The 25,475-nt window shown below is 39.3% G+C and overlaps 1 long non-coding RNA gene across 1 annotated transcript; it reads left to right on the forward strand.

Annotated features, from left to right (window-relative positions):
• The first annotated feature begins 957 nt into the window (after positions 1 to 957).
• On the forward strand, positions 958 to 18,729 carry LOC143118400 (uncharacterized). The gene is made up of 4 exons (XR_012986134.1): positions 958 to 1,036; positions 8,594 to 8,718; positions 15,483 to 15,550; positions 17,386 to 18,729. It is a non-coding gene; the product is annotated as an uncharacterized LOC143118400 (long non-coding RNA).
• The last annotated feature ends 6,746 nt before the right edge of the window (positions 18,730 to 25,475 follow it).

Here is a 25,475-nt window from a genome sequence, read left to right on the forward strand (position 1 = left end):
CAAAAATGTGTTACGTTCCGAGTAGCAGTGCGTAATTCTGCTTCATAAAGTTGAACAAATACATTTGGTCATATAAATAGCCAGTTTATGGTCTACTACAGTGTAGTTGGTAAGTTATGGTAGGCCAACTTGGAGTGAATATACAGGGGGAATTCTTTGTCTAGCTGAGTGGCAGGTGCGCACAGCCTACGGCCGAACACTGCAAGCGCTAATAATTCGTGCTTTCACGACAACCACGTCGTTAACTTAAATAGGCCTAGGTTAACATCACTCTTGAGTTCGCATTCAAGCAAGCAAAACGATGATTTGAATCTGTTTCTCTGGAAGGGCAAGGGGTAACAACAGGACAACACAGAGACAGGCCAGAATGCAGGACTAATGTTATGAGAGTATTACACTAATATGGGATATTCTACGGAAAAATATATTAAAACGGCAAGACAGCGGGGAAACGTTAAAATGATAAACCCGGAAAAAGTTGGCATGTTAGGTATTTTTCGGTCCCTGTGATTATTTGTGAAATTGTGCAAACGGCCTTTTCAAGTCATTTGAGAAGGAAGCGCAAGCTCCCAAATTGACGCTCATCTGAGAAATTGAGTTTTGGATAATGTTCAGCTTCGGCAGCTTTACAATGACTGAGGAAGCCTAGACGAGTCCATAGCAACAAGTTCATGTGTTGAATTTGTTATTACCCAGTGTGCTTTGTTGAATGGTCTCAATGCTTTATTGTTTTATTTCATGTGAATAATTACTAGAGGAGTAACTTTTCAAGTAGGCTAATGCAGTTGCAGGAAGTGTGCATTTAGTTTCCATTGTGTTTCCACAACAATGTTAGTGAATAAATCTACTGAAATGGCCACCATCTTGGTGAAGTGTGATGTGTAAGATCAGAAAGCAGAGGTTGATTTTGTGGCGGCAGCACATGTCGATGTGTATTCATAGCGCGTAGCGTCGGCGGAAGACATCGACAGTTGGCCGGGGAGGGTCATGTTCTTGTGGAAAAACTACTGGAGGGTCGTTGAAAATTATATAGCAGGTAGGGGAGGGTCATGCAACTTTTGATCGAAGCACTTAAAATCTCTCCAGTGATCCCGTTTATCAATAACGAACGGTCCCTAAATCTACTGAAATGGCCACCATCTTGGTGAAGTGTGATGTGTAAGATCAGAAAGCAGAGGTTGGTTTTAAGGCGGTAGTATATGTTGATGTGTTTTCATAGTAGTCAGGACCAGATTTCAGGATTCTGTAACCCTGTAGGCATTTTTGAGGAAAAGTTGTTATACAGCATTTTTAGATAGTTCAAATTGCCCTTAATACAAATCCACCATAAAACATTTTTTTTAGGTCCCCAGTTTCTCGGAATTTTCATTCAAAAATAGATGCCTTGCACTCAGGTGAGAAAAATATTGGTAGATAGGGTAAAATTTTAAACTTTTATGTATCACCACAAAACTTTCCCAGTTTGTCACTTACATTAAGACAAGTATTTTTTGTATTACAAGTTTTCTGAAATGTAATGTTTAAATATGCAAATGAGGCTTAATCTACTGAAATATGCACTAATATGCACACATTCCCAAATTTGACACGTACACATTGGATGAAGCCATTTGAGGGGAAAAGTTGTTATACATGATATTTTGAAGGTTCAATGTCTCCTGAATATAAATCCACTATATAACATATTCATTAGGGTACCAGTTCTTAATATTTTGTACTGAAACAATATGCGTCTCTCACACTTTCAAAACACCACCGTATGAATGGGGCAAAAAAAAAAAAAACAGATCACCGTAAAACTCAGTTTTCTGAAATGTTACTTTTTACTTATTATTGATTCATACAAGTACACATGATATTCTGCATTTGCAAGCAGCAGTACATGGGTTAGGCTTACAACTGCATCTAGCTGTCTTGCATTCTTTGGTGCAACCACAGGATATAAACTCCTCACAAGCATCCGGAACCGGAGATAGTGACATGAGTTGAGGAACAAGTGAACTTTCCTCCATTTTCCATTCCAGGAAGTTGAGTCACTTCCAGTTCCAGTGCATGAAAACCTGGAAGCAGATCGAGGACCTGTGGTTCCATCTGCAAATGTTCCACTATTGCGTGCCTTCATCCAGATCTTTTGGCATGACATCATGTGGAAATGGGCAATCGGCAGTACCAAGATGTTGGTGTCTCTCGCTGAGACAACAATGTTTGATGCGTTGCTTCTAATGCAGTGAAGAACAATTCTTGTGTCTGCTTCTTCATGCTTGGCTTCCAAGCAGTCAGTGTTAAAGGTTGAATTAGAGGCTTCAACTCTCTTTTCATCACTGAAGCCACCTGCAGCAACTATGATCTTATTTGCTGGAGCTCCAACAATCAGCTGTTGGGATAAAAAGTGTGCAAGATCAGCCTTGTTGTCTGCATGAGCAATACAGTTCTCCCACTTTGCAGGAAGAGGCAAATCTCTGCTCTCAATTGGTCTTCTGATTGCCACCAAGCCGCTTCCACGGCGCTTTCGTGTTCCACTTTTGATAGAATGTGTGTGGTAGCGATCAAACAAAACATCAATTCGCTGGAATTGTGCTCCACTTCTGAGAACAGATTCCACAAAAACAAGCAAGGTCCCCAAAACTCTTTGCTGCTTGTGGCTTTCCAATGGCAATGACCAGAGCTTGACCATAAATGATGAGCATTGGTTCATCCCGAAGGTCTCTGTTATCAAGGTGGTTGGGACATGGAATGCCAGCAGCTAGAATCTTAGTAAACACTGCCTTTGAACCTGAACGAAGCTGTCCATTTACATCTGCCAGAGACAAGGGCACAACAAATAGTTCATGCATCATAATGCTGTCAAGATTGACTGGGCGCCCTGCATCATATGCAGCAATGAGGCGTTGCAGAATGTTTCGGTCTGACTTGACAGTTTTCACCTTTCCAGTTTTTGGATCTGACTTCTTAACTTCAAACAAAGACGCAAACGTTAAATACTTGTTCTATTTAAGGTTGTCCCTGAACGAGACTCCCCCCCCCCCCCCCAGATGGCAACAGCCTCTCAACAACAAATGTATCTAATTGACTTTGACCATTCTGTGGTGCTGTCAACAGCTCGCTTTCAATATCCTGCATGGCCAGGTTTGCAATGTTTTGCAGGGTCTGGGACAGGTTGGCAGAGAAAAGGCCAAACCTCTGCAAGACTGCAAGCAAAGCATCTTCATCTGCATTGTCCCGTTTCATTCTGCCTTTTGTCTTTTCACTATGGATGTAGTTATCATCTGGTCCCTGGCCAAACTTTTCGCTTTTTGAATGGGAGCGCTAGGGGCACTGCTATAATAGCATCAAAATCACTATTTTTAAAACACTAAGAAGGCTCGACACAACATGAAACTTTGCTCGTAGTATCACCTGGGTCTCTACACATGAACTCAAGCATTGGGAACATTGTTTGTGTAGCCTAGAAGAAGTTTCCTTAAAATAACAACACTGGACCTTATGGCAACAACCGGAGGACAAGGCGATGTAGGTCCTGTGCCAACAAAAACGTATTTAAAGTAAATTCTTTGCAACGAACAATGTTATCAATGCTCGAGTTCATATGTAGGAAGCCTGCCTGATAATAGTACAAGCAAAGTGTCAAGTTGTGTCAAGCCGCCTTAGTATTTTAAAACTAGCCATTTTGATGCGATCATAGTAGTACCCATAGCCTAAGTTTGGAAATGTGTGCATATTAGTGCATATTTCAGTAGATTAAGCCTCATTTGCATATTTAAACATTACATTTCAGAAAACTTGTAATACAAAAAATACTTGTCTTAATGTAAGTGACAAACTGGGAAAGTTTTGTGGTGATCCATTAAGGTTTAAATGTTTACCCTATCTACCAGTATTTTCTCGCCTAAGAGCAAGGCATCCATTTTTGAAGGACAATTCTGAGAAACTTGTGACCTAAAAAAAAAGTTATATGGTGGATTTGTATTTAGGACCCTTTGAACTGTCTAAAAATGCTGTATAACAATTTTTCCTCAAAAATGCAATTGATGCTTCGTCCAATGTGTACGTGTCAAGTTTGTAAATTTGTGCATATTAGCGCATATTTCAGTAGATTAAGCCTTATTTGCATATTTAAACATTACATTTCAGAAAACTTGTAATACAAAAAATACTTGTCTTAATGTACGTGACAAACTGGGAAAGTTTTGTGGTGATCCATAAAGGTTTAAATTTTTACCCTATCTACCAGTATTTTCTCGCCTGAGAGCAAGGCATCCATTTTTGAAGGAAAATTCTGAGAAACTTAAAAAAACCTAAAAAAAATGTTATATGGTGGATTTGTATTAAGGACCCTTTGAACTATCTAAAAATGCTGTATAACAACTTTTCCTCAAAAATGCCTAATGCCTCATTTCTGAGGCCTTTTTTCAATGTTTGGTCCAGACTATAGCGCGTAAGAGCGTCGGCGGAAGACATCGACAATTGGCCGGGGAGGGTCATGTCAATTTAGAAAATGCTGCTGGAGGGTTGTTGAAAATTATATAGCAGGCAGGGGAGGGTCATGCAACTTTTGACTTAAAATCCCTCCGGTGATCCCGTTTATAAATAACGAACGGTCCCTTATGTGTACATTTAGTGACTGTACACTCATTGGCCTGTAGATGGTGGTGCACACATATACACACGCACACACACACACAGGCACGCATATGGAGTGGGATAGCTGTCAAAATATTCGTGTCCATAGATTTGATACACGTGCGTATTTGTCTGTAGTTGTGCATAAAATAATTATTTGTGAATTCTCGAATGAGTCCAGTCGTGCATAAAATATATTGTGTGTATTTTATCCATCAGAATACGGATGGAAAAAAAATATGAATTCAAAATTACAAGTACGAAATCAAACTTCACAGTTAGGCTTTCTTTGGTACGAGCAGTACGAGTACGACTTCGCACAAGTGACTCAACTGTCAAAATACGTCATCACCGCATTCACAGGCATTACTTGTTGAGAAAAGAAACATAGATCGAGATCAAGACTGCGCATGCGCTGAGACGAATCCGGCGGGGGCAGTGCCATTACTGCGGGTTAGGCACGTCGGCGCTAACGTTTGTGATAGCTGATAGCTACCTGTGGAGTTGAACAAATCGTCTTTTTCCCCCTTCGTTTATTGTCTTACGATGTCGGGAAGAACCTGTTGTGTGTTCGGCTGTAACAACAGCAGTGGGAAAATACAGATATGGAACAAAAATATATAAGTTCCCCCGCCGTTATTACACAGCCTGCCCCTGTGTAACACCATACATAAGCACTACACAGATTCCCAGGGCGAGCCGAAGACCAAGCTGTTTGTCAGAAGTGGATTGTGAACATCAACCGAAAGGATTTTGTTCCGAACAAACATATCGCGGTAAGTTTTGTTTAACAGTATAAATCTTAAATCTTGCCAGTTGCCACAATGACTAGCATGCTGTTGTCTAGTCTTGCATGGCGATACTTTAACACTATCTATTGGTGTGTTAAGACATGGCACCAAATATTTGACGTAGAAGCAAAACTGTAAAGTAAGTGTGTGCTAGGAACTTCGGTAGTCGCCAGAATAATTATCTCCATCAACTAAATGGCACTATTGAAAAATGATTCGCTTTAACTACTAACGTTAGGGCAGCCATGGTGGCAATCAAATCAACATGATTGGCATTACAAACAGAAAACGTATGATGGAGTTCGGGGGCAGGCGACATTATGCTAGTTGCAAGATTGCTTTCCTTCTTTGGTTAACCATGAAAACATCAGTCATTTGGAAAGATCTTATTGCGTTTTCCTCCGATTCAGTATTGTAATAAACAGTTTTTGGGTAGCACTCACATTTAAAACTCACTTGGATATTTGATGTAGATGTTGTGCAAAATGTTCATGATTGTTTTTGGGTTAAATTTGTTGCTGTGCTGAGTTATAGTCTACATGTAAGTCAATGTCCTTTTCTATTTGTATTTTATCAGGGGTCAATGTCATCTCCCAAACCTCAATGGCACCTCCCAAAAGAAGATGGCATCCAGTGTCCAGATACTGCAGACCACAACTACAGTTTTAAGTCAACAAAAGACTGTGACACAAACTGATCGATCAGTGTAGGCCTATGATTTGGATGACAAAGACTCAAAATTTACACAGGCTTGGGCATGGACAGTTTTTGGCAATTTTTGTACGCCATTATGGCTTTTCACTCACAACTAAGGACCATCAAGTTAGCTGTCGCTGAACAACTGTTGCTTGTTCTAATGAGGCTCCGTCCATACTTCCACACAGGGATTTGTTGATAAATCTATACTTACCTTTTGAATTACTACTGTTTAGTGTGTCTTTTTACCCATATTTCCACACAGGGATTTATTCATTAATCTATTCTTACCTTTTGAATAACTACTGTTTAGTGTCTTTTTTGCACATACTTCCACACAGGGATTTATTGATTAATCTATGCCTACCTTTTGAACCACTACTTTTTAGTGTACCTTTTTGGCCCTTATATCCACACAGAGAATTATATTTATATTTGAATCATTAGTTTAAATTTGAGCCATTACTGTTGATATCCTGTCTAAATATTTTCCACAGAGACTGACCTGGTCCAGTCTATTTGACCTCGGCCTAGTAGCATATTTGAACCTTTCTGTACATATGGCCGATACAAACTTTGTGTCCCTCGTTGGTGGAACACACTACCTGTTCCTACTAGAGCAGGGACATCCCTCGACATCTTCAAAAATGTCTGAAAACCCAGGTCTTCAGAGATCATCTCCTCTCATAGCACTACTACAGACAATTGCACTCATTGATGCACTTATTGTGGGTTTTTTTTATTGTTAGAATTGCTCTTAAAAGCTTTAAATGTTGCTAGTGGCTTTGGCTAAAAAGCGTCAGCCAAATGTAATGTAATGTAATTGTAGTAATAATAATATAACAACAATTGGTATGTGTGATGCATGTATTGTATAAATTAAATGAAGTGTCAAGTTCAAATAAACTGTAATTAATACATCAACAACTGTTCTTTATTCCATTGTGCACAAGTTCCAAGCACATGTGTCCTCTTGTGGCTGAAGACATCTTTTGGGAGGTGCTCTTCCAGATGACATAGACCCCTGATAAAATACAAATATAGAGAAAAGGACATTGACTTACATGTAGACTATAACTCAGCACAACAACAAATTTAACGCAAAAACAAACATCTACATTAAATATCCAAGTGAGTTTTAAATGTGAGTGCTACCCAAAAACTGTTTATTACAATACTGAATCGGAGGAAAACGCACTAAGATCTTTCCAAATGACTGATGTTTTCATGGTTAGCCTAACGTTACCAAAGAAGGAAAGCAATCTTGCAACTAGCATAGTGTCGCCTGCCCCCGAACTCCATACGTTTTCTGTTTGTAATGCCAAATCATGTTGATTTGATGGCCACCATGGCTGCCCTAACGTTAGTAGTTAAAGCGAATAATTGTTCAATAGTGCCATTTAGTTGATGGAGATAATTATTCTGGCGACTACCGAAGTTCCTAGCACACACTTACTTTACAGTTTTGCTTCTACGTCAAATATTTGGTGCCATGTCTTAACACACCAATAGATAGCGTTAAAGTATCGCCATGCAAGACTAAACAGCATGCTAGTCATTGTGGCAACTGACAAGATTTAAGATTAATACTGTTAAACAAAACTTACCGTGATATGTTTGTTCGGAACAAAATCCTTTCGGTTGATGTTCACAATCCACTTCTGACGAACAGCTTGGTCTTCGGCTCGCCCTGGGAATCTGTGTAGTGCTTATGTGGGTACCTGATCTGCACGGGTTACCAGATCTGCATGATTACGTCACAAAATACATAAAATACATTCACACTTATGTATGGTGTTACACAGGGGCAGGCTGTGTAATAACGGCGGGGGAACTTATATATTTTTGTTCCATATCTGTATTTTCCCACTGCTGTTGTAACAGCCGAACACACAACAGGTTCTTCCCGACATCGTAAGACAATAAACGAAGGGGGGAAAAGACGATTTGTTCAACTCCACAGGTAGCTATCAGCTATCACAAACGTTAGCGCCGACGTGCCTAACCCGCAGTAATGGCACTGCCCCCGCCGGATTCGTCTCAGCGCATGCGCAGTCTTGATCTCGATCTATGTTTCTTTTCTCAACAAGTAATGCCTGTGAATGCGGTGATGACGTATTTTGACAGTTGAGTCACTTGTGCGAAGTCGTACTCGTACCAAAGAAAGCCAACTGTAAAGTTTGATTTCGTACTTGTAATTTTTGAATTCATATTTTTTTTTCATCCGTATTCTGATGGATAAAATACACACAATATATTTTATGCACGACTGGACTCATTCGAGAATTCACAAATATTTATTTTATGCACAACTACAGACAAATACGCACGTGTATCAAATCTATGGACACGAATATTTTGACAGCTATCCCCCTCCATACACGCACATCAGTATCGGCAATTACAACGGGTGATACATAATTACAAATTCAGCAGGATTAAAGGAAAACCAAATATTCATCATAATAATTTGGCTGCATTTCCAGTATTGGCGTCACACTTGTAGTAGACGAGTTCAACCATACATGTTCGAACCAGAATCTGATCCTGAAGGAGGGGAGTCTCCTGCACTACCCGAGACTCAGAGAATTCAGCAAGACGCTTCTGAATGGTTAGTGAAACTTTCTATTTTTTTTTTTTAAACTTAGATAGTCAGTGTTTAGCCCGTGAAAGCTAACGTCTAGCTATCGATAGAACGTTAGCTAACGTTAGTGCCAGGTCAGGCACTATGAATTATTATTCATTATTTATTCAACTTAATGAATTTGTATTCACACAGTAGTAAACTATATTGTGCTTCTTGTTCACTAAACGTGAAGTTATGTCTTCTAAACACCCCGCTGCTTCAAGCTTTGCTCGGTTGACAGATCCTGTAACCTGCTCTAACTTATAATAACGTTACAGTTTTTCACAGTAAAATTAGGGAGGGCTACAGACTGAGTGTTCCTAAAGTACAGAAGTATTTTTCTGTCATACTTATGAGACTTGCATGTATGCGCCTGATATATTGGTGTATACTGGTGTGTTTTCATTGTAAACTTGAGAAAGTCTAGCCTAGCACTACTTACCATTCACCTACTTACGTCAGGCTGAGAAAAAGTACTAACTAGCTGGAGCACGCTCGTTCAAATGTTGCACGTGACGTCACAACCACTGGCTGGCGGGCAAGAACGTAGTTCTCCAGCAAGGAAATCCAGTAAATTAGTCTAGGATCTGGCCAGGACGTCGCCAGTTTTATGGTTATGGTTATGGATTTAGCAGACGCCTTTGTCCAAAGCGACATATAAATACAAAACAACATAATAATATTTAAAAATGAACAGGGAACAGATTAAAATCTAGGTCAAATATAGTAAGGAGAATAGTTGTAGTACACAATAATATCAATTCAATCAATAGCCTAATAAAAAAAGCAATGTAAAAAAGGGGAAAGGCAATAATAAAACAATAATGTCAATTCAATCAATAATATAAAAACAATAACATGCTAAGACTACATTAAGGAGAATATCAATAATAAACAATAATGTCAAATTAATTAACAGCCCAATTAAAATAAAAACAACATTATATAAACCATAACACATAAGCGCTTAAACAACTAAGTATATGTTGAATAGGAATGTCTTTAGACCCCTCTTAAACGACCCAAAACTACCACAGGAACGGAGAGCACTGGGCAGTTCATTCCACCAACATGGAACCACTGAAGAAAAGAGTCTGGAATTAGACCCAGTTTTTATGACTGGTCGACACAACATACGCTCACCAGAAGACCGCAGTGGGCGGTTGGGCATGTAAGGCTTGATTATTGAATTAAAATAACTAGGAGCAGATCTAGTTAGTGTCCTATAGGCCAAAGTGAGAGATTTAAATTTAATTCTGGCTACTATAGGGAGCCAATGGAGAGTAACTAGGAGAGGAGTTACATGTGTCCTCTTTGGCTGATTGAAGACCAGGCGTGCTCCAGCATTTTGAATCAGCTGTAATGATCTTGTTACACAAGCGGGTAAGCCAGCTAATAGTGAATTACAATAGTCCAGCTTAGAGATGACCATGGTCTGAACAAGAAGTTGTGTGGAATCTTGTGTCAGATAAGGTCTGATCTTCCTAATGTTGTAAAGCATAAACCGGCATGATTTTGCAATAGAAGCTATATGCTCAGAGAAGTTAAGTCGGTCATCAATTACAACGCCCAAGTTTCGTGCCGATCTAGTTGGGGTCAGTGAAGTTGAGTCAAGCTGGATGTTAATCTGTTGGGGAATAGCTGTTTTAGCTGGAAACACCAAAAACTCTGTTTTTGAGAGATTAAGCTGAAGGTGCCGATCTTTCATCCAGGCTGAAATATCCTTAAGGCATGCAGAAATCCGGTGGGAAACACTAGAGTCATCAGGTGGGAAAGACAGGTAAAGTTGAGTGTCGTCTGCATAACAGTGATAGTCAAATCCATGGGAGCGAATGGTATCACCTAAGGAAGTGGTGTAAATAGAGAAAAGCAAGGGTCCTAATACTGATCCCTGAGGCACACCTGTGGTGAGGGCATGAGACTTAGATACCTGTCCCTGCCAAGACACGTTGAAAGAACGCGCTTTAAGGTAAGATTCAAACCAGTCAAGAGCTTTTCCAGAAATTCCCAGTTCAGATAGTATAGATAGGAGAATGTCATGGTTAACAGTATCAAAGGCTGCAGATAAATCTAGTAGAATTAATACTGATGACTGAGCAGAGGACTTAGCTACTCTCAATGCTTCAGTCACAGACAGAAGAGCAGTTTCAGTAGAATGACCACTCTTGAAACCAGACTGCATAGGGTCTAGTAGATTATTCTGATGAAGAAAGTCACAAACTTGCTTGAAGACCACTTTCTCCAAAACCTTTGACAAGAAAGGAAGAAGGGAGACAGGTCTGTAGTTCTTCACCTCAGTTGGATTAAGTGTACTTTTCTTTAGCAGAGGTGTAACCCTAGCCTGTTTAAAAGAATAAGGAACTATTCCAGAACTGAGAGAAGCATTAAATACATGTGTGACTGCTGGTAGAACAGCGGGTGAGATAGACTGTAGAAGAGTGGACGGGACAGGATCTAATGGGCATGTTGTTGGACGACATCGCTGAAGCAATTGAGAGACTGCTTCCTCATCAAGAGGAGAGAAAGAGTCAAATGATGGGGTCATACTAACACAAGGCAAAGCCCTCCTTATAGGAGCATCAAACTGAGCACTTATTTTAGCAACTTTTTCAGTGAAAAATGTTGCAAAGTCATTTGCTGACAGTGAAGTAGTTGATGGTGGTGGTGGAGGATTGAGGAGAGATTTGAAAGTAGAAAAAAGTTGTCTACTGTCAGTGGCGCTCTCAATCTTGCTTTGATAGAATGCCTTTTTTGCAAGTGTAACAGTGGATGAAAAGGATGACAGCAAAGACTGGTAGTTACTAAGATCATTTCCATCTCTGGATTTACGCCATTTCCTCTCAGCAGCTCTAAGTTCCTTTCGTACTGAGACTATACTGTTCGTCAGCCATGGATGGCGAGGTTTAGAACGAGTAGGTCTTGAGGAAAGAGGACATGCTGCATTCAGACAAGATGCCAGTGTAGAGCAGAGAGTCTCTGTAGCGTCATTAACCTCAAGTGTCAAGAATGAGCTAGGAGTAGGTAAAGCAGATGTTACTAATGTTGCAAAATGGTCACTTGAGAGGCTTCTGAGATTACGCCGGAACGAAATTATCGGAGGAGGAGCTGCTGGGTTATCCAGGAGACGCACAGAGAATCTGATAAAGTGATGATCCGATACATGTAATGGATTAACCAAAACGTTGTCTGTATTACAGTTACGTACCAGAATTAAATCAAGATCTTTACCAGCCTTGTGAGTAGGAGGACTGTGGACACGTGTGATATTAAATGAGGAGAGTAAGGACAGGAAGTCAATTGCAGACGAGTTATCCAAATGAATATTAAAATCGCCAAGGATTAATAATGGGCATGCATCCATTGGAATAGCAGACAGTAGAATGTCCAACTCGTTCACAAAGTTCCCAAGTTGTCCTGGAGGGCGATAAATAACCACCAAGTATAATTTTACTATACAAAAGTTGTTTTTTTGAGGTGTAAATAACATGCCAGCTAGTTGTTGTGCGATTGGATGCACTAACCGCCGAGGAGATAAGCCGGGGTTATGTTTTTACCGGATCTGATAAGGAGAATTCAGAGAGAAGACAACTATGGATACAGGCTATCAGACGTGAAATCGTTTCAGGAAATGGGACCTGGCAACCTTCACAGTATAGGCCCTACACGTCTGTGCAGTGATCATTTCATCAAAGGTAATTTCAACATTTGTTTGAATACAATAGGTATATGATCATGTAATTAATCGTGTCTTAAGTTACCCTGTAGTTCGTCAATCAACACCACCAGCTGGTTCCGCGAGTCAGCTGTTTGTGTTATGAGTCTAAGCTAGGCTAACAGCTGTCGTCTTTTGCTAACAACAACACAAGTTGTGTGATAGGTTGTTTTGAGGTTTGTGATATCTATGGTTTTCAATGAGAACCAGAGATGACCCAACAGTAGAGCTAGATTATTTACGGAGGAATTATTACTGCTCGATTATTAAAAAAAAAAATTTAAAAAAATGTGTCTGCTTCACACAATTTAGCTAGTTAATCCTAGTCCCTTATGCAGCTAACTTGCTAACAGATAGTTACTAGAAAGACCTGGAACTAACGTTACAAGACTCAATGTTGAAAATACCCAAAACCTTGTGTGGCAATAACGTGTTTTATCTATTATATTATCTTATTTTATTATTTCAGGTGCCAAATCTGATGACCCGCTCCCCTGATTGGGTTCCGTCTGTCTTCTCTCACACCCCTGCCACCAAAAGAAGGAAAAGGGAGAAAGACATGGAAAGCTTGTCCCATCATTTTTATTTTGGCCACAGAGAAGAGCTTCGGCTGTCAATGCCCATGATATTTAGACAAACTTACCCTAGATGTGCCTGCATAATTGATTGTTTCGAAATTTTTATAGAAAAACCCAAAGACTTAGAAGCAAGAGCACAAACATATTCGACCTATAAACATCATCACACCATGAAATACCTAATAGGCATATCCCCACAAGGAACAGTCATATTATTCATATCTAAGGGATGGGGAGGCCAAACAACAGTTTTAGACAAAGTAGCCTAGTCCATGTGTGTTGTGCCGTTACAAATGTGGCACCCTCAATTCCTTCTGGTTAAATACTACAATACTACAATGTAAATATGCAATGATTTATTTATACAAACACACACTGTAAATAATAATAATAATGAATATATGACATTTTATATATTACAATAATACATGTATTACATTTTCACTTTAAATACCTTTGTGCATTGTATTTATTTGTATTCATCTGTTTTATTTATCTATGTATGTGCATTTTATTTATTTATGGAATAAATCTGTAATTGTCTGTCTAACAGTGCAATTCAAAATTTAGCACTTTTCATTTGTTTTCTTTGTGCACACTTCATTCATTTTTTTTTTTATTTATTTATTTTATTTATTAATTTGTTTGTTGTATGTCTTGTATGTCTTGGTGTCACGGGTACGCTGGCGACTACGCCGCTCCGTCCGGCATCTTGTGTTTGTTATTTCTTAAATGTATGTCTTGGTGTCACGGGTACGCTGGCGACTACGCCGCTCCGTCCGGCATCTATTGTCTTTGTTAGTCTGTGTCAATGACAATGTCTTATATGTGGAGCGCTTTGGGTTGCACTCTGTGCATGTTAAATGCGCTATACAAATAAATCTGACTTGACTTGACTTGCGTTTTGCCAATTCCTGTTTGCAGACACCACCTCCAATTCAAAACACTAAGATCAGTAGTCTGCAAACAACTTCTGTGCATGTACAGTCTCTTACAGATTCCTGATGTACACTACATGTGAGCACACTTCACCCGGCGATACAGGTGCAGTGGCCAAATCGAATCAGTCCCTCCTTTTCCACAGCAAAGTTGTCAGGGGCGATTCATTCAAGCTGTAGGAATGATGTACCTAACATAGAAAAAGGTTTTAGTTAGATAAAGTATATCATTCACAAGCACAGTAGCCTACAACAGATATTTTTTAAAGCTACACATTTCTTTCCTTTTTTTAATTAGGTTACCATATATGTTTACATGTGGCAACACGTGGGTAGACACATCAGACAAACTGCAGGCTGTGCGTCCAGCTGGGTTTCACTTCTAAGTGACGGTCATGAAGTCTCCTGTCATAGAGACAGTTGACATAATGGATAATTTCAGATTTATGATTCGCTGATGTTATGTTTCATGTCAATCGTGTAATCTTATCTAAACGTGCTTACACGTTCGCCAGTAGGTGGCGAGAACGCGTTATCATCTGTACGTGATTTGATATGATATGAGAAGAAGATTACATGGTGAATGAATGACACGTTACTGTTGTACTGCGTCTACTTATTATTTACAGTTACTTTGCATGCATACTATCGTACACTTATCACTACTACATTACAACCTAACAAATTGCTAACAGGATTATACGCATTTCGCTGCCCCAACTGCTCTTGTCTGTTGTCTGATGCTATGTGGAGTGGATAAGCAGGTAGGCTACAATGTTGACATCCTGCTAGCCATATATGATACAGTTGGCATACGTTTTTTTTTTTTAACTACTTATCAAGCTGTCATTCGCCGGCAGGCAGGGTGTACATATTCAGATGAAGACTTCATCACACGATGAAACAGATGTCACTTTGTGTAACTTATAGCTAACGTTACAAACATGCAAACATTAGCAAACGGGTAATGTTAGCTAGCTAACTAGTAACACTCACCTTTTATGAAGATATTCCTGTTTTTCACCTCCCATATGACAGCGTGGTTAACCCATCCACTCTTGATAAAAAGATAGCCATCTGTACTTTTGTAGGCTTTCATATTTTGTGCGGTGTAAGGTGACGGATTCTCTATAAAATATGTAGCAGCTAGATCTAAATATCTCCAAACTCCAAGTCTGGTAGAGACTTTGCCAGCTTCAAAGCAATGAAAACATCAGCGGGTGCTGTGTAACGTTATGGATCACACGTTCCGAGTATGTTAATCTTTTCTTGATATCTATTTGAACATTTGGTGACATATGGTTTAAATAGTTAATTGATTGTAGTATTGGAAATCTGCAATTCCCCTGGCTGGCCACTGTTCGTCGCCATTTTGTTAGCGTTTCTTGCCCGCCAGGTATCCATGGTAATCACGTGACTGCAAAGTATGAATTGTGGGTGCTATTATTGGGTAAAAAATACCAGGTTTATTATTTCTTTAGCTTTATTCATGCATGACTCGTTTCGTATTTGTTTGTTTAGGTGCACATGTGGAAATTGTGCAACAATGCCGTCAGAGCCTGAGAACTTGCTGCCAGGAGGTACCACAGGTAACATGATCTTTCCTATACTTATGTCAGCAATATATGATTGCAGACAAGATGCCACTGCAGATACTTACCTTAGGTTATGCATAATAGGTTACAAGACGGCTGCAGCAGCTGGATGAAAGGCCTCCATGTATGATAGGCAAACAGGTTCTAAACCAGGACGGTCTAAATGTGTTCTCACTGCAGAATGCATGCAACATTTACAGGGCTGACTACGGTCCTTTACAGTTACGGGGAATAGAGCAGTGAGTTATCTGTAATAACCTACTTACATTCACTGTTCATTAGGGGTGAACGATTTTGGAAAAAAATCTAATTGCGATTTTTCTCACCAATATTGCGATTGCGATTCGATATGCGATTATTTTTAAGCTCTTTATCTTCTGTCTTATTCAACAAAGACAAGCAATATATTATTCTATAGTATGACCAACACAAAATTAGATAAGTTAAACATAAACTGTTCTTTCCTGGAGCCCAGGCCTATGTTATGATGGCATTAGGTCATTGAATAAGATTGATGAATGAAATATTTTTTATTTAACTATTTTAATCACATTAGTAGACCTATATTTGTTGAACTTCCAGCCTTGTAAACATTTAATGATTCGTTTCTATTTTGTTTCTATTTCATGTAGATATGACCTTCTTTCGTTAGTTAACAAATACATGGAGTGGCACTGACACGGCTTCTCATTGTCCTGTGCTCTCCATACACGCCCCCCCCCCCCCCCCCACACACACACACACACAGACCCGCTCCTCTCCTCTGTAGGCTACTTGCACGTGAATCGGAACAAACTACTGTAGATTGTTGTAGCGCAAATAAATGCGGCCGAATGACCGTTCGGCTCGGTGTTAACTAAAGGTTAGCATCATCAACACCGCAGCGCAATACGCATGCATGCAAATTAACTAGTTTGTTTATATCACAACAAAGCCAATCGCGGAGACAAAACTCTTTAAACAGGCAAAGTTATCAGCAGTTAGCAGCATGTATGTAGCCTAGAGCCTTAGCTGGTAAGCTAATGTTAGAACAGCTGGGTTTTTGGTGGTTAGCTGTGTCAACTACTTGCGGATAACATTATGCATCAATTCATTACCTGTGAGATTAAATGTTTGTGCCGCCAACCCCCTTGGATATCGCAAATGCCCCCACTGTCACTGTACTCCAGTAAACAAAGTCCCCAGTGCACAGGTGAATGGCTGCTGTGCAGCCTAAACACTCGTGGAGTTTTAATCATCAGCTGGACAAGTGAACGAAGTTACCAGCCAGAGTAGCAGCACAGGGTAGGCTAATTAGGAACTAGAACCAGGGACATGGCAGGTTTGAGCAAAAGGTAATGAAGAGGTTTATTTTTAACCAAAGTAGCTCTACTGATCAGACCTTTCTTGACACTGTTAGCTGGTCCTCTTGTTTACATTTTTTGCTTCTTCAGTGGTCGGTGAGAAGAGTCGGTGGCGCGTCGGCAAGGCAAGTATAAATGCGTTTAGGTGACGTCACATATTACAAATTGCAGCCTTTGCGGTTTGAAAATTGTGTTTCATCATATCGCTATATTATCGCAAATGCAATAAATCGTTCAGCCCTACTGTTCATACAACATAATAAAGCAAATATAGTCTGCCAAAGCCTCTATTTCAGAATTTTTTCTTGAACTTATAGCCAAGTATTTCCTTAGCAAACTGTATATTACACAAATTCACATGAAGCATTTTACACATGCAATAAACATTTATTTACCACTGTACATAAAAATACAGTATTGAAGGATTCACTGAATCCAAATTAGACATTATAAAACCTGTTGACTAGCAATGTTCATTTTTCTCAGTCGTTACAGGTATTAAGCCTACAGAAGTTTTGTGAGCTGGTGCTGGGGCTTCCTTGGTAGAAAGATACGGGTAGTGATCCCCTTATGTGTCGTGACGGGAGTTTCCTGACGCCCATGGAAGATATGTAGGCTTCAAACTCCCGCCCCTTGATTGAATCTTGAGACATAGCTGGCGATGACCTCCTCCTTGTCTGGATGCTCATATTGTGAAGACAGGTCCGGCGGGATGTTTATCTTCAGAATCTCGTCTGCATACGATGATGGGTCAACAAAGACTTTCTCCATGATCATGTCCATCAAATCAACATACCCGGTGCAATACACATGCACACAAAAAAGTGAATCACTAGTATCATTTATTACACTATTCAACAACTGTTCATATTGACATTTTGCATGTGAAATTTTGTAGTTTCTCAGGTATTTAAGTAAGTTTGTTTGGTTTTATTTATTGTGTTGAAAGCACTGTTGCAGTACTTTGTCATGTACAATGTAAATGTTTGTTTTTGTGTAAAAAAAAAACTTACGGAATGTCTTCACTGGTCTGGCTCTGCACTCTCCCTTCCTGGATTTGGGAAAGCTCAGTTTGTAAAGAAGATCCCCTGAAGATGTGGTGGCTTGTCCTCGATTAGCAATCTCATTATAATGCAGTGCAGCGAGGTAGAGTCTTGGACAGTAAAAAGAAAATCAGACATGAAAACAATTTCAAGGAATGGGCAAATATTCTCAGAATAAACACAGTTTCATTTACCTGCACAGCATTCCCAGATATGGATAGACCACGTTTTTGGGTGTGAACCGCAGAATGACACTATGGAACGCCTCCAAAGAGGACGTCTGGTAGTGGGGACTGACTTTGGCAATATCCTTCAGGACAGTCTCTGGTCAGCTCCTTTTTCTAGATTGTAGAACGCAGGAGTTCCTGCAAGACAAAAAAAATAAATATAGTACATATCATATTTTTGGTAATGACCATAATTGCAGAGTCCTAGACAGTTGTGTGCCAACACTCTTTCTTTCAGGGGGCTCAGTCTGGCAACCAATATATTTTGTAGCTGGTCTTTCTTCTGTATGTAATGTTAATGATGTACTGGCCTATACAAAAAGAGAAATGACATCAACTTCATCTTACATGTATGCCAACAGCTACATACAAGTAAAAAAAGGATCACTAATAAATACTACACATGAGAAGAAACTAATTACAAATAATGTTTGGCTTTGAGTGTAAATTGTCCAGTGATGTAGCAATTTCAACCATACACTCGTTCTACCCTGGACAACACTAACATATTCCAGTTCAGAAAACATTTCCAAACGCATTATTTTAGCAAATTCCCCGAAACCGCCGGGGATGTGTACTGCATGACCGATTTTGTCACAGGGTTTGAATGTCGAGACAATGCTGATTGCTAAGCTAGCGGTTAGCGTTACCTTGTACGGTGGCAAAACACTACCTACTTGGTTAGTTTAGCAAAACACTGCTTGGTTAGTTCGTGTACAATTGCAAAATAAACACAGGTAAATACGTGCACAATTTGACACCTCCCTTGTACATGAATTAGCTGCTAAAAAGATCAGAAACATATGTTTGGATTAGGGGCGAGCTAGGCCTAGCTACTGTATCTTCTGATGTGGTGGGCAAAAATCTACTGTAACGTTAGCTTGACGACCAAACTTGTAATCTCGCCCACACACACACTTGCAGGTATTTGCAGGTATCTGCAGGTATTTCGCACAAAGTTGGAACTGCGCCGTCGTTTAAGATGAGTTTCCCGGCTAATCCTGCCTTGTACTGACTGTAGTTTGAGAAACAGTCAGTCTCAAAATGATTGTTGCCAGTTTCTTGCCAACTGTAGCATGGATATTGCCATCAAAAATAAATTCAATCCATGCCGCTCTTCTGTCCTCTTCGGCTGGGACAAGATGAAGTATTTTGTGCTCTTTTGTACAGCCAACAACAGAGCATTTTGCGTGGTACTTCGACATGGTGTCTTTTAATCTGAACCAGTAACTAGCATGCTAACATGCTAGCATGCTAACTTAGCTAATCATTTTTAGCAGTTATGCTAACTATGCTAACTATCATGTTAGCATGCTAACTATGCTTACCATGTGACTTAGCTAACTTCAGTGGTGGAGGAAGTACTGAATCTCAGTACTTAAGTAAAAGTACAAATACACAGAGAAATATTTACTTTAGTAAAAGTAAAAGTACCACAATGACAACCCTACTTAAGTAAAAGTAAAAAGTACCTGGTTTTAAATGTACTTTAAGTATTAAAAGTAAAAGTATTTGCATAATGATTTATTCTTTTAATATCTATATTCTAAAAGAAAAATTAGTATGGGCTGTGGCATTTTAATTAAGCTAGTTTTAGGTTATACTCGACTAGATAGTTTTAAGCTAATGCAATTGTGCTTCTGTGGCCCAGTTTACATTTTGACCTAGCCTACAATTCTAGAGACTGTAATTCTGGTTATCTACTAGGGTGATCTGCTGAGTATATCATTCAGCAAAACACGAGAGCCTGAAGTTTAACGGGGTAGACCAGGGAAACGTCGGGTGGATCGTAATGCCAATTCTGCTGATTGAACAGAAAAGTTGCTGAGAAAGGTGTCTTTATGATTAGGTTTAGTTTCACTTGCGCAAATGGCTACAAAATGGCTTGCGCAAATGGCTACAAGCTTGCGCAAATGGCTACAAGCTCACGCTTTGCCTGGTCTAGACTAGAAGCTTATGTTTCAAAGATTTAGAAGCTGGGCACGTAGCGCTCCAGAATCTGTGGTAGCAACCCCGCCCCCTGGTAAAACAAACGTGTTTGTCAGAGAGAAAAAAAATCTGATCATAAAATGTATCATAAAAAGGAACGATGGTGTTATAGAAATGTAGCAGAGTAAAAGTACAGATAATTGCTGTAAAATGTAACGAAGTAAAAGTCAAAAGTATGCACTATAAATTCTACTTAAGTAAAGTACAAATACGTGGAAAATTTACTTAAGTACAGTAACGAAGTATTTGTACTTCGTTACATTCCACCACTGGCTAACTTAGCTAATCATTTTTAGCAGTTATGCTAACTATGCTAACTAGCATGCTAACTATGCTAACCATGTTACTTAGCTAACTTAGCTAATCATTTTTAGCAGTTTTGCTAAAAATGTTAACAATGTTAGCAATGCTAACCATGCTAACTATGTTAACTAGCTACAGTGGGTAGGAGTCATAGTTGATGACAAGTAACAGTTACAATGGCTGAACAGTTAAAAAGTTCAGTAGTTTAAAGGGTTAAATTGTTTAACAGTGAAATATTGTAGTGAGGACTTTTATTTTGAAACAGTTTTTGGCAGAGGAAGCAGTTGAACAGGATGTGTAGTCTTAATAGGGCCAGTTTGTATGCTTAAAGGAGAATTCCGGTGTGATATTGACCTAAAGTGTATTGAAACATGATACAGAGTGTGAACGTATGTCTCATAGCCCATCTCGGCTTGTCCCCTGCACTCCAAAATCTGGCGCTAGTTAGCCGATGCTACCAACAGCTTTTTCAATTGTGGTGCTTCTGCATCGGGCTAGCCATGCAAATAAATAACTGTTTTACACCATTTACGAGGCTCAATGTATCTCCACACTTAATTGGTAGACTTCCGAGGGCCCTGACATTTAAAACGAGACATTGAGAACTTTGAAAAAGCACTGGTAGTTTACTTACAAGACGATTTATACAGACAGTATCTTCACGAAGTTTAGCGTTTGCAGCCATCTTGAATTTAGTCACGATAAGTCGAGCTACGAGTAAGAATGAACAGGTATGATAAGGGATCAGATTCCAAGAATAATTCAGTGGAAATGCATGGATTCCAGTTGCTGCTACTGGAAGAAACTGGAATCCATGCATTTCCACTGAATTATTTTAGGAATCTGATCCCTTATCATACCTGTACCAGGGAAATTTTGAGTAGTTTTTAATTAATAGTTTAAAAAGTAAGTTTGCTAACAACAACACAAGTTGTGTGATAGGTTGTTTTGAGGTTTGTGATATCTATGGTTTTCAATGAGAACCAGAGATGACCCAACAGTAGAGCTAGATTATTTACGGAGGAATTATTACTGCTCGATTATTAAAAAAAAAAATTTAAAAAAATGTGTCTGCTTCACACAATTTAGCTAGTTAATCCTAGTCCCTTATGCAGCTAACTTGCTAACAGATAGTTACTAGAAAGACCTGGAACTAACGTTACAAGACTCAATGTTGAAAATACCCAAAACCTTGTGTGGCAATAACGTGTTTTATCTATTATATTATCTTATTTTATTATTTCAGGTGCCAAATCTGATGACCCGCTCCCCTGATTGGGTTCCGTCTGTCTTCTCTCACACCCCTGCCACCAAAAGAAGGAAAAGGGAGAAAGACATGGAAAGCTTGTCCCATCATTTTTATTTTGGCCACAGAGAAGAGCTTCGGCTGTCAATGCCCATGATATTTAGACAAACTTACCCTAGATGTGCCTGCATAATTGATTGTTTCGAAATTTTTATAGAAAAACCCAAAGACTTAGAAGCAAGAGCACAAACATATTCGACCTATAAACATCATCACACCATGAAATACCTAATAGGCATATCCCCACAAGGAACAGTCATATTATTCATATCTAAGGGATGGGGAGGCCAAACAACAGTTTTAGACAAAGTAGCCTAGTCCATGTGTGTTGTGCCGTTACAAATGTGGCACCCTCAATTCCTTCTGGTTAAATACTACAATACTACAATGTAAATATGCAATGATTTATTTATACAAACACACACTGTAAATAATAATAATAATGAATATATGACATTTTATATATTACAATAATACATGTATTACATTTTCACTTTAAATACCTTTGTGCATTGTATTTATTTGTATTCATCTGTTTTATTTATCTATGTATGTGCATTTTATTTATTTATGGAATAAATCTGTAATTGTCTGTCTAACAGTGCAATTCAAAATTTAGCACTTTTCATTTGTTTTCTTTGTGCACACTTCATTCATTTTTTTTTTTATTTATTTATTTTATTTATTAATTTGTTTGTTGTATGTCTTGTATGTCTTGGTGTCACGGGTACGCTGGCGACTACGCCGCTCCGTCCGGCATCTTGTGTTTGTTATTTCTTAAATGTATGTCTTGGTGTCACGGGTACGCTGGCGACTACGCCGCTCCGTCCGGCATCTATTGTCTTTGTTAGTCTGTGTCAATGACAATGTCTTATATGTGGAGCGCTTTGGGTTGCACTCTGTGCATGTTAAATGCGCTATACAAATAAATCTGACTTGACTTGACTTGCGTTTTGCCAATTCCTGTTTGCAGACACCACCTCCAATTCAAAACACTAAGATCAGTAGTCTGCAAACAACTTCTGTGCATGTACAGTCTCTTACAGATTCCTGATGTACACTACATGTGAGCACACTTCACCCGGCGATACAGGTGCAGTGGCCAAATCGAATCAGTCCCTCCTTTTCCACAGCAAAGTTGTCAGGGGCGATTCATTCAAGCTGTAGGAATGATGTACCTAACATAGAAAAAGGTTTTAGTTAGATAAAGTATATCATTCACAAGCACAGTAGCCTACAACAGATATTTTTTAAAGCTACACATTTCTTTCCTTTTTTTAATTAGGTTACCATATATGTTTACATGTGGCAACACGTGGGTAGACACATCAGACAAACTGCAGGCTGTGCGTCCAGCTGGGTTTCACTTCTAAGTGACGGTCATGAAGTCTCCTGTCATAGAGACAGTTGACATAATGGATAATTTCAGATTTATGATTCGCTGATGTTATGTTTCATGTCAATCGTGTAATCTTATCTAAACGTGCTTACACGTTCGCCAGTAGGTGGCGAGAACGCGTTATCATCTGTACGTGATTTGATATGATATGAGAAGAAGATTACATGGTGAATGAATGACACGTTACTGTTGTACTGCGTCTACTTATTATTTACAGTTACTTTGCATGCATACTATCGTACACTTATCACTACTACATTACAACCTAACAAATTGCTAACAGGATTATACGCATTTCGCTGCCCCAACTGCTCTTGTCTGTTGTCTGATGCTATGTGGAGTGGATAAGCAGGTAGGCTACAATGTTGACATCCTGCTAGCCATATATGATACAGTTGGCATACGTTTTTTTTTTTTAACTACTTATCAAGCTGTCATTCGCCGGCAGGCAGGGTGTACATATTCAGATGAAGACTTCATCACACGATGAAACAGATGTCACTTTGTGTAACTTATAGCTAACGTTACAAACATGCAAACATTAGCAAACGGGTAATGTTAGCTAGCTAACTAGTAACACTCACCTTTTATGAAGATATTCCTGTTTTTCACCTCCCATATGACAGCGTGGTTAACCCATCCACTCTTGATAAAAAGATAGCCATCTGTACTTTTGTAGGCTTTCATATTTTGTGCGGTGTAAGGTGACGGATTCTCTATAAAATATGTAGCAGCTAGATCTAAATATCTCCAAACTCCAAGTCTGGTAGAGACTTTGCCAGCTTCAAAGCAATGAAAACATCAGCGGGTGCTGTGTAACGTTATGGATCACACGTTCCGAGTATGTTAATCTTTTCTTGATATCTATTTGAACATTTGGTGACATATGGTTTAAATAGTTAATTGATTGTAGTATTGGAAATCTGCAATTCCCCTGGCTGGCCACTGTTCGTCGCCATTTTGTTAGCGTTTCTTGCCCGCCAGGTATCCATGGTAATCACGTGACTGCAAAGTATGAATTGTGGGTGCTATTATTGGGTAAAAAATACCAGGTTTATTATTTCTTTAGCTTTATTCATGCATGACTCGTTTCGTATTTGTTTGTTTAGGTGCACATGTGGAAATTGTGCAACAATGCCGTCAGAGCCTGAGAACTTGCTGCCAGGAGGTACCACAGGTAACATGATCTTTCCTATACTTATGTCAGCAATATATGATTGCAGACAAGATGCCACTGCAGATACTTACCTTAGGTTATGCATAATAGGTTACAAGACGGCTGCAGCAGCTGGATGAAAGGCCTCCATGTATGATAGGCAAACAGGTTCTAAACCAGGACGGTCTAAATGTGTTCTCACTGCAGAATGCATGCAACATTTACAGGGCTGACTACGGTCCTTTACAGTTACGGGGAATAGAGCAGTGAGTTATCTGTAATAACCTACTTACATTCACTGTTCATTAGGGGTGAACGATTTTGGAAAAAAATCTAATTGCGATTTTTCTCACCAATATTGCGATTGCGATTCGATATGCGATTATTTTTAAGCTCTTTATCTTCTGTCTTATTCAACAAAGACAAGCAATATATTATTCTATAGTATGACCAACACAAAATTAGATAAGTTAAACATAAACTGTTCTTTCCTGGAGCCCAGGCCTATGTTATGATGGCATTAGGTCATTGAATAAGATTGATGAATGAAATATTTTTTATTTAACTATTTTAATCACATTAGTAGACCTATATTTGTTGAACTTCCAGCCTTGTAAACATTTAATGATTCGTTTCTATTTTGTTTCTATTTCATGTAGATATGACCTTCTTTCGTTAGTTAACAAATACATGGAGTGGCACTGACACGGCTTCTCATTGTCCTGTGCTCTCCATACACGCCCCCCCCCCCCCCCCCACACACACACACACACAGACCCGCTCCTCTCCTCTGTAGGCTACTTGCACGTGAATCGGAACAAACTACTGTAGATTGTTGTAGCGCAAATAAATGCGGCCGAATGACCGTTCGGCTCGGTGTTAACTAAAGGTTAGCATCATCAACACCGCAGCGCAATACGCATGCATGCAAATTAACTAGTTTGTTTATATCACAACAAAGCCAATCGCGGAGACAAAACTCTTTAAACAGGCAAAGTTATCAGCAGTTAGCAGCATGTATGTAGCCTAGAGCCTTAGCTGGTAAGCTAATGTTAGAACAGCTGGGTTTTTGGTGGTTAGCTGTGTCAACTACTTGCGGATAACATTATGCATCAATTCATTACCTGTGAGATTAAATGTTTGTGCCGCCAAC

The sequence above is a fragment of the Alosa pseudoharengus genome, unplaced genomic scaffold, assembly GCF_046254945.1.
Source record: "Alosa pseudoharengus isolate Yale_2024_CS ecotype anadromous, Long Island Sound unplaced genomic scaffold, YU_APseudo_1.1 YU_APseudo_1.1_scf_12, whole genome shotgun sequence".
NCBI classification, from domain to species: domain Eukaryota; kingdom Metazoa; phylum Chordata; class Actinopteri; order Clupeiformes; family Clupeidae; genus Alosa; species Alosa pseudoharengus.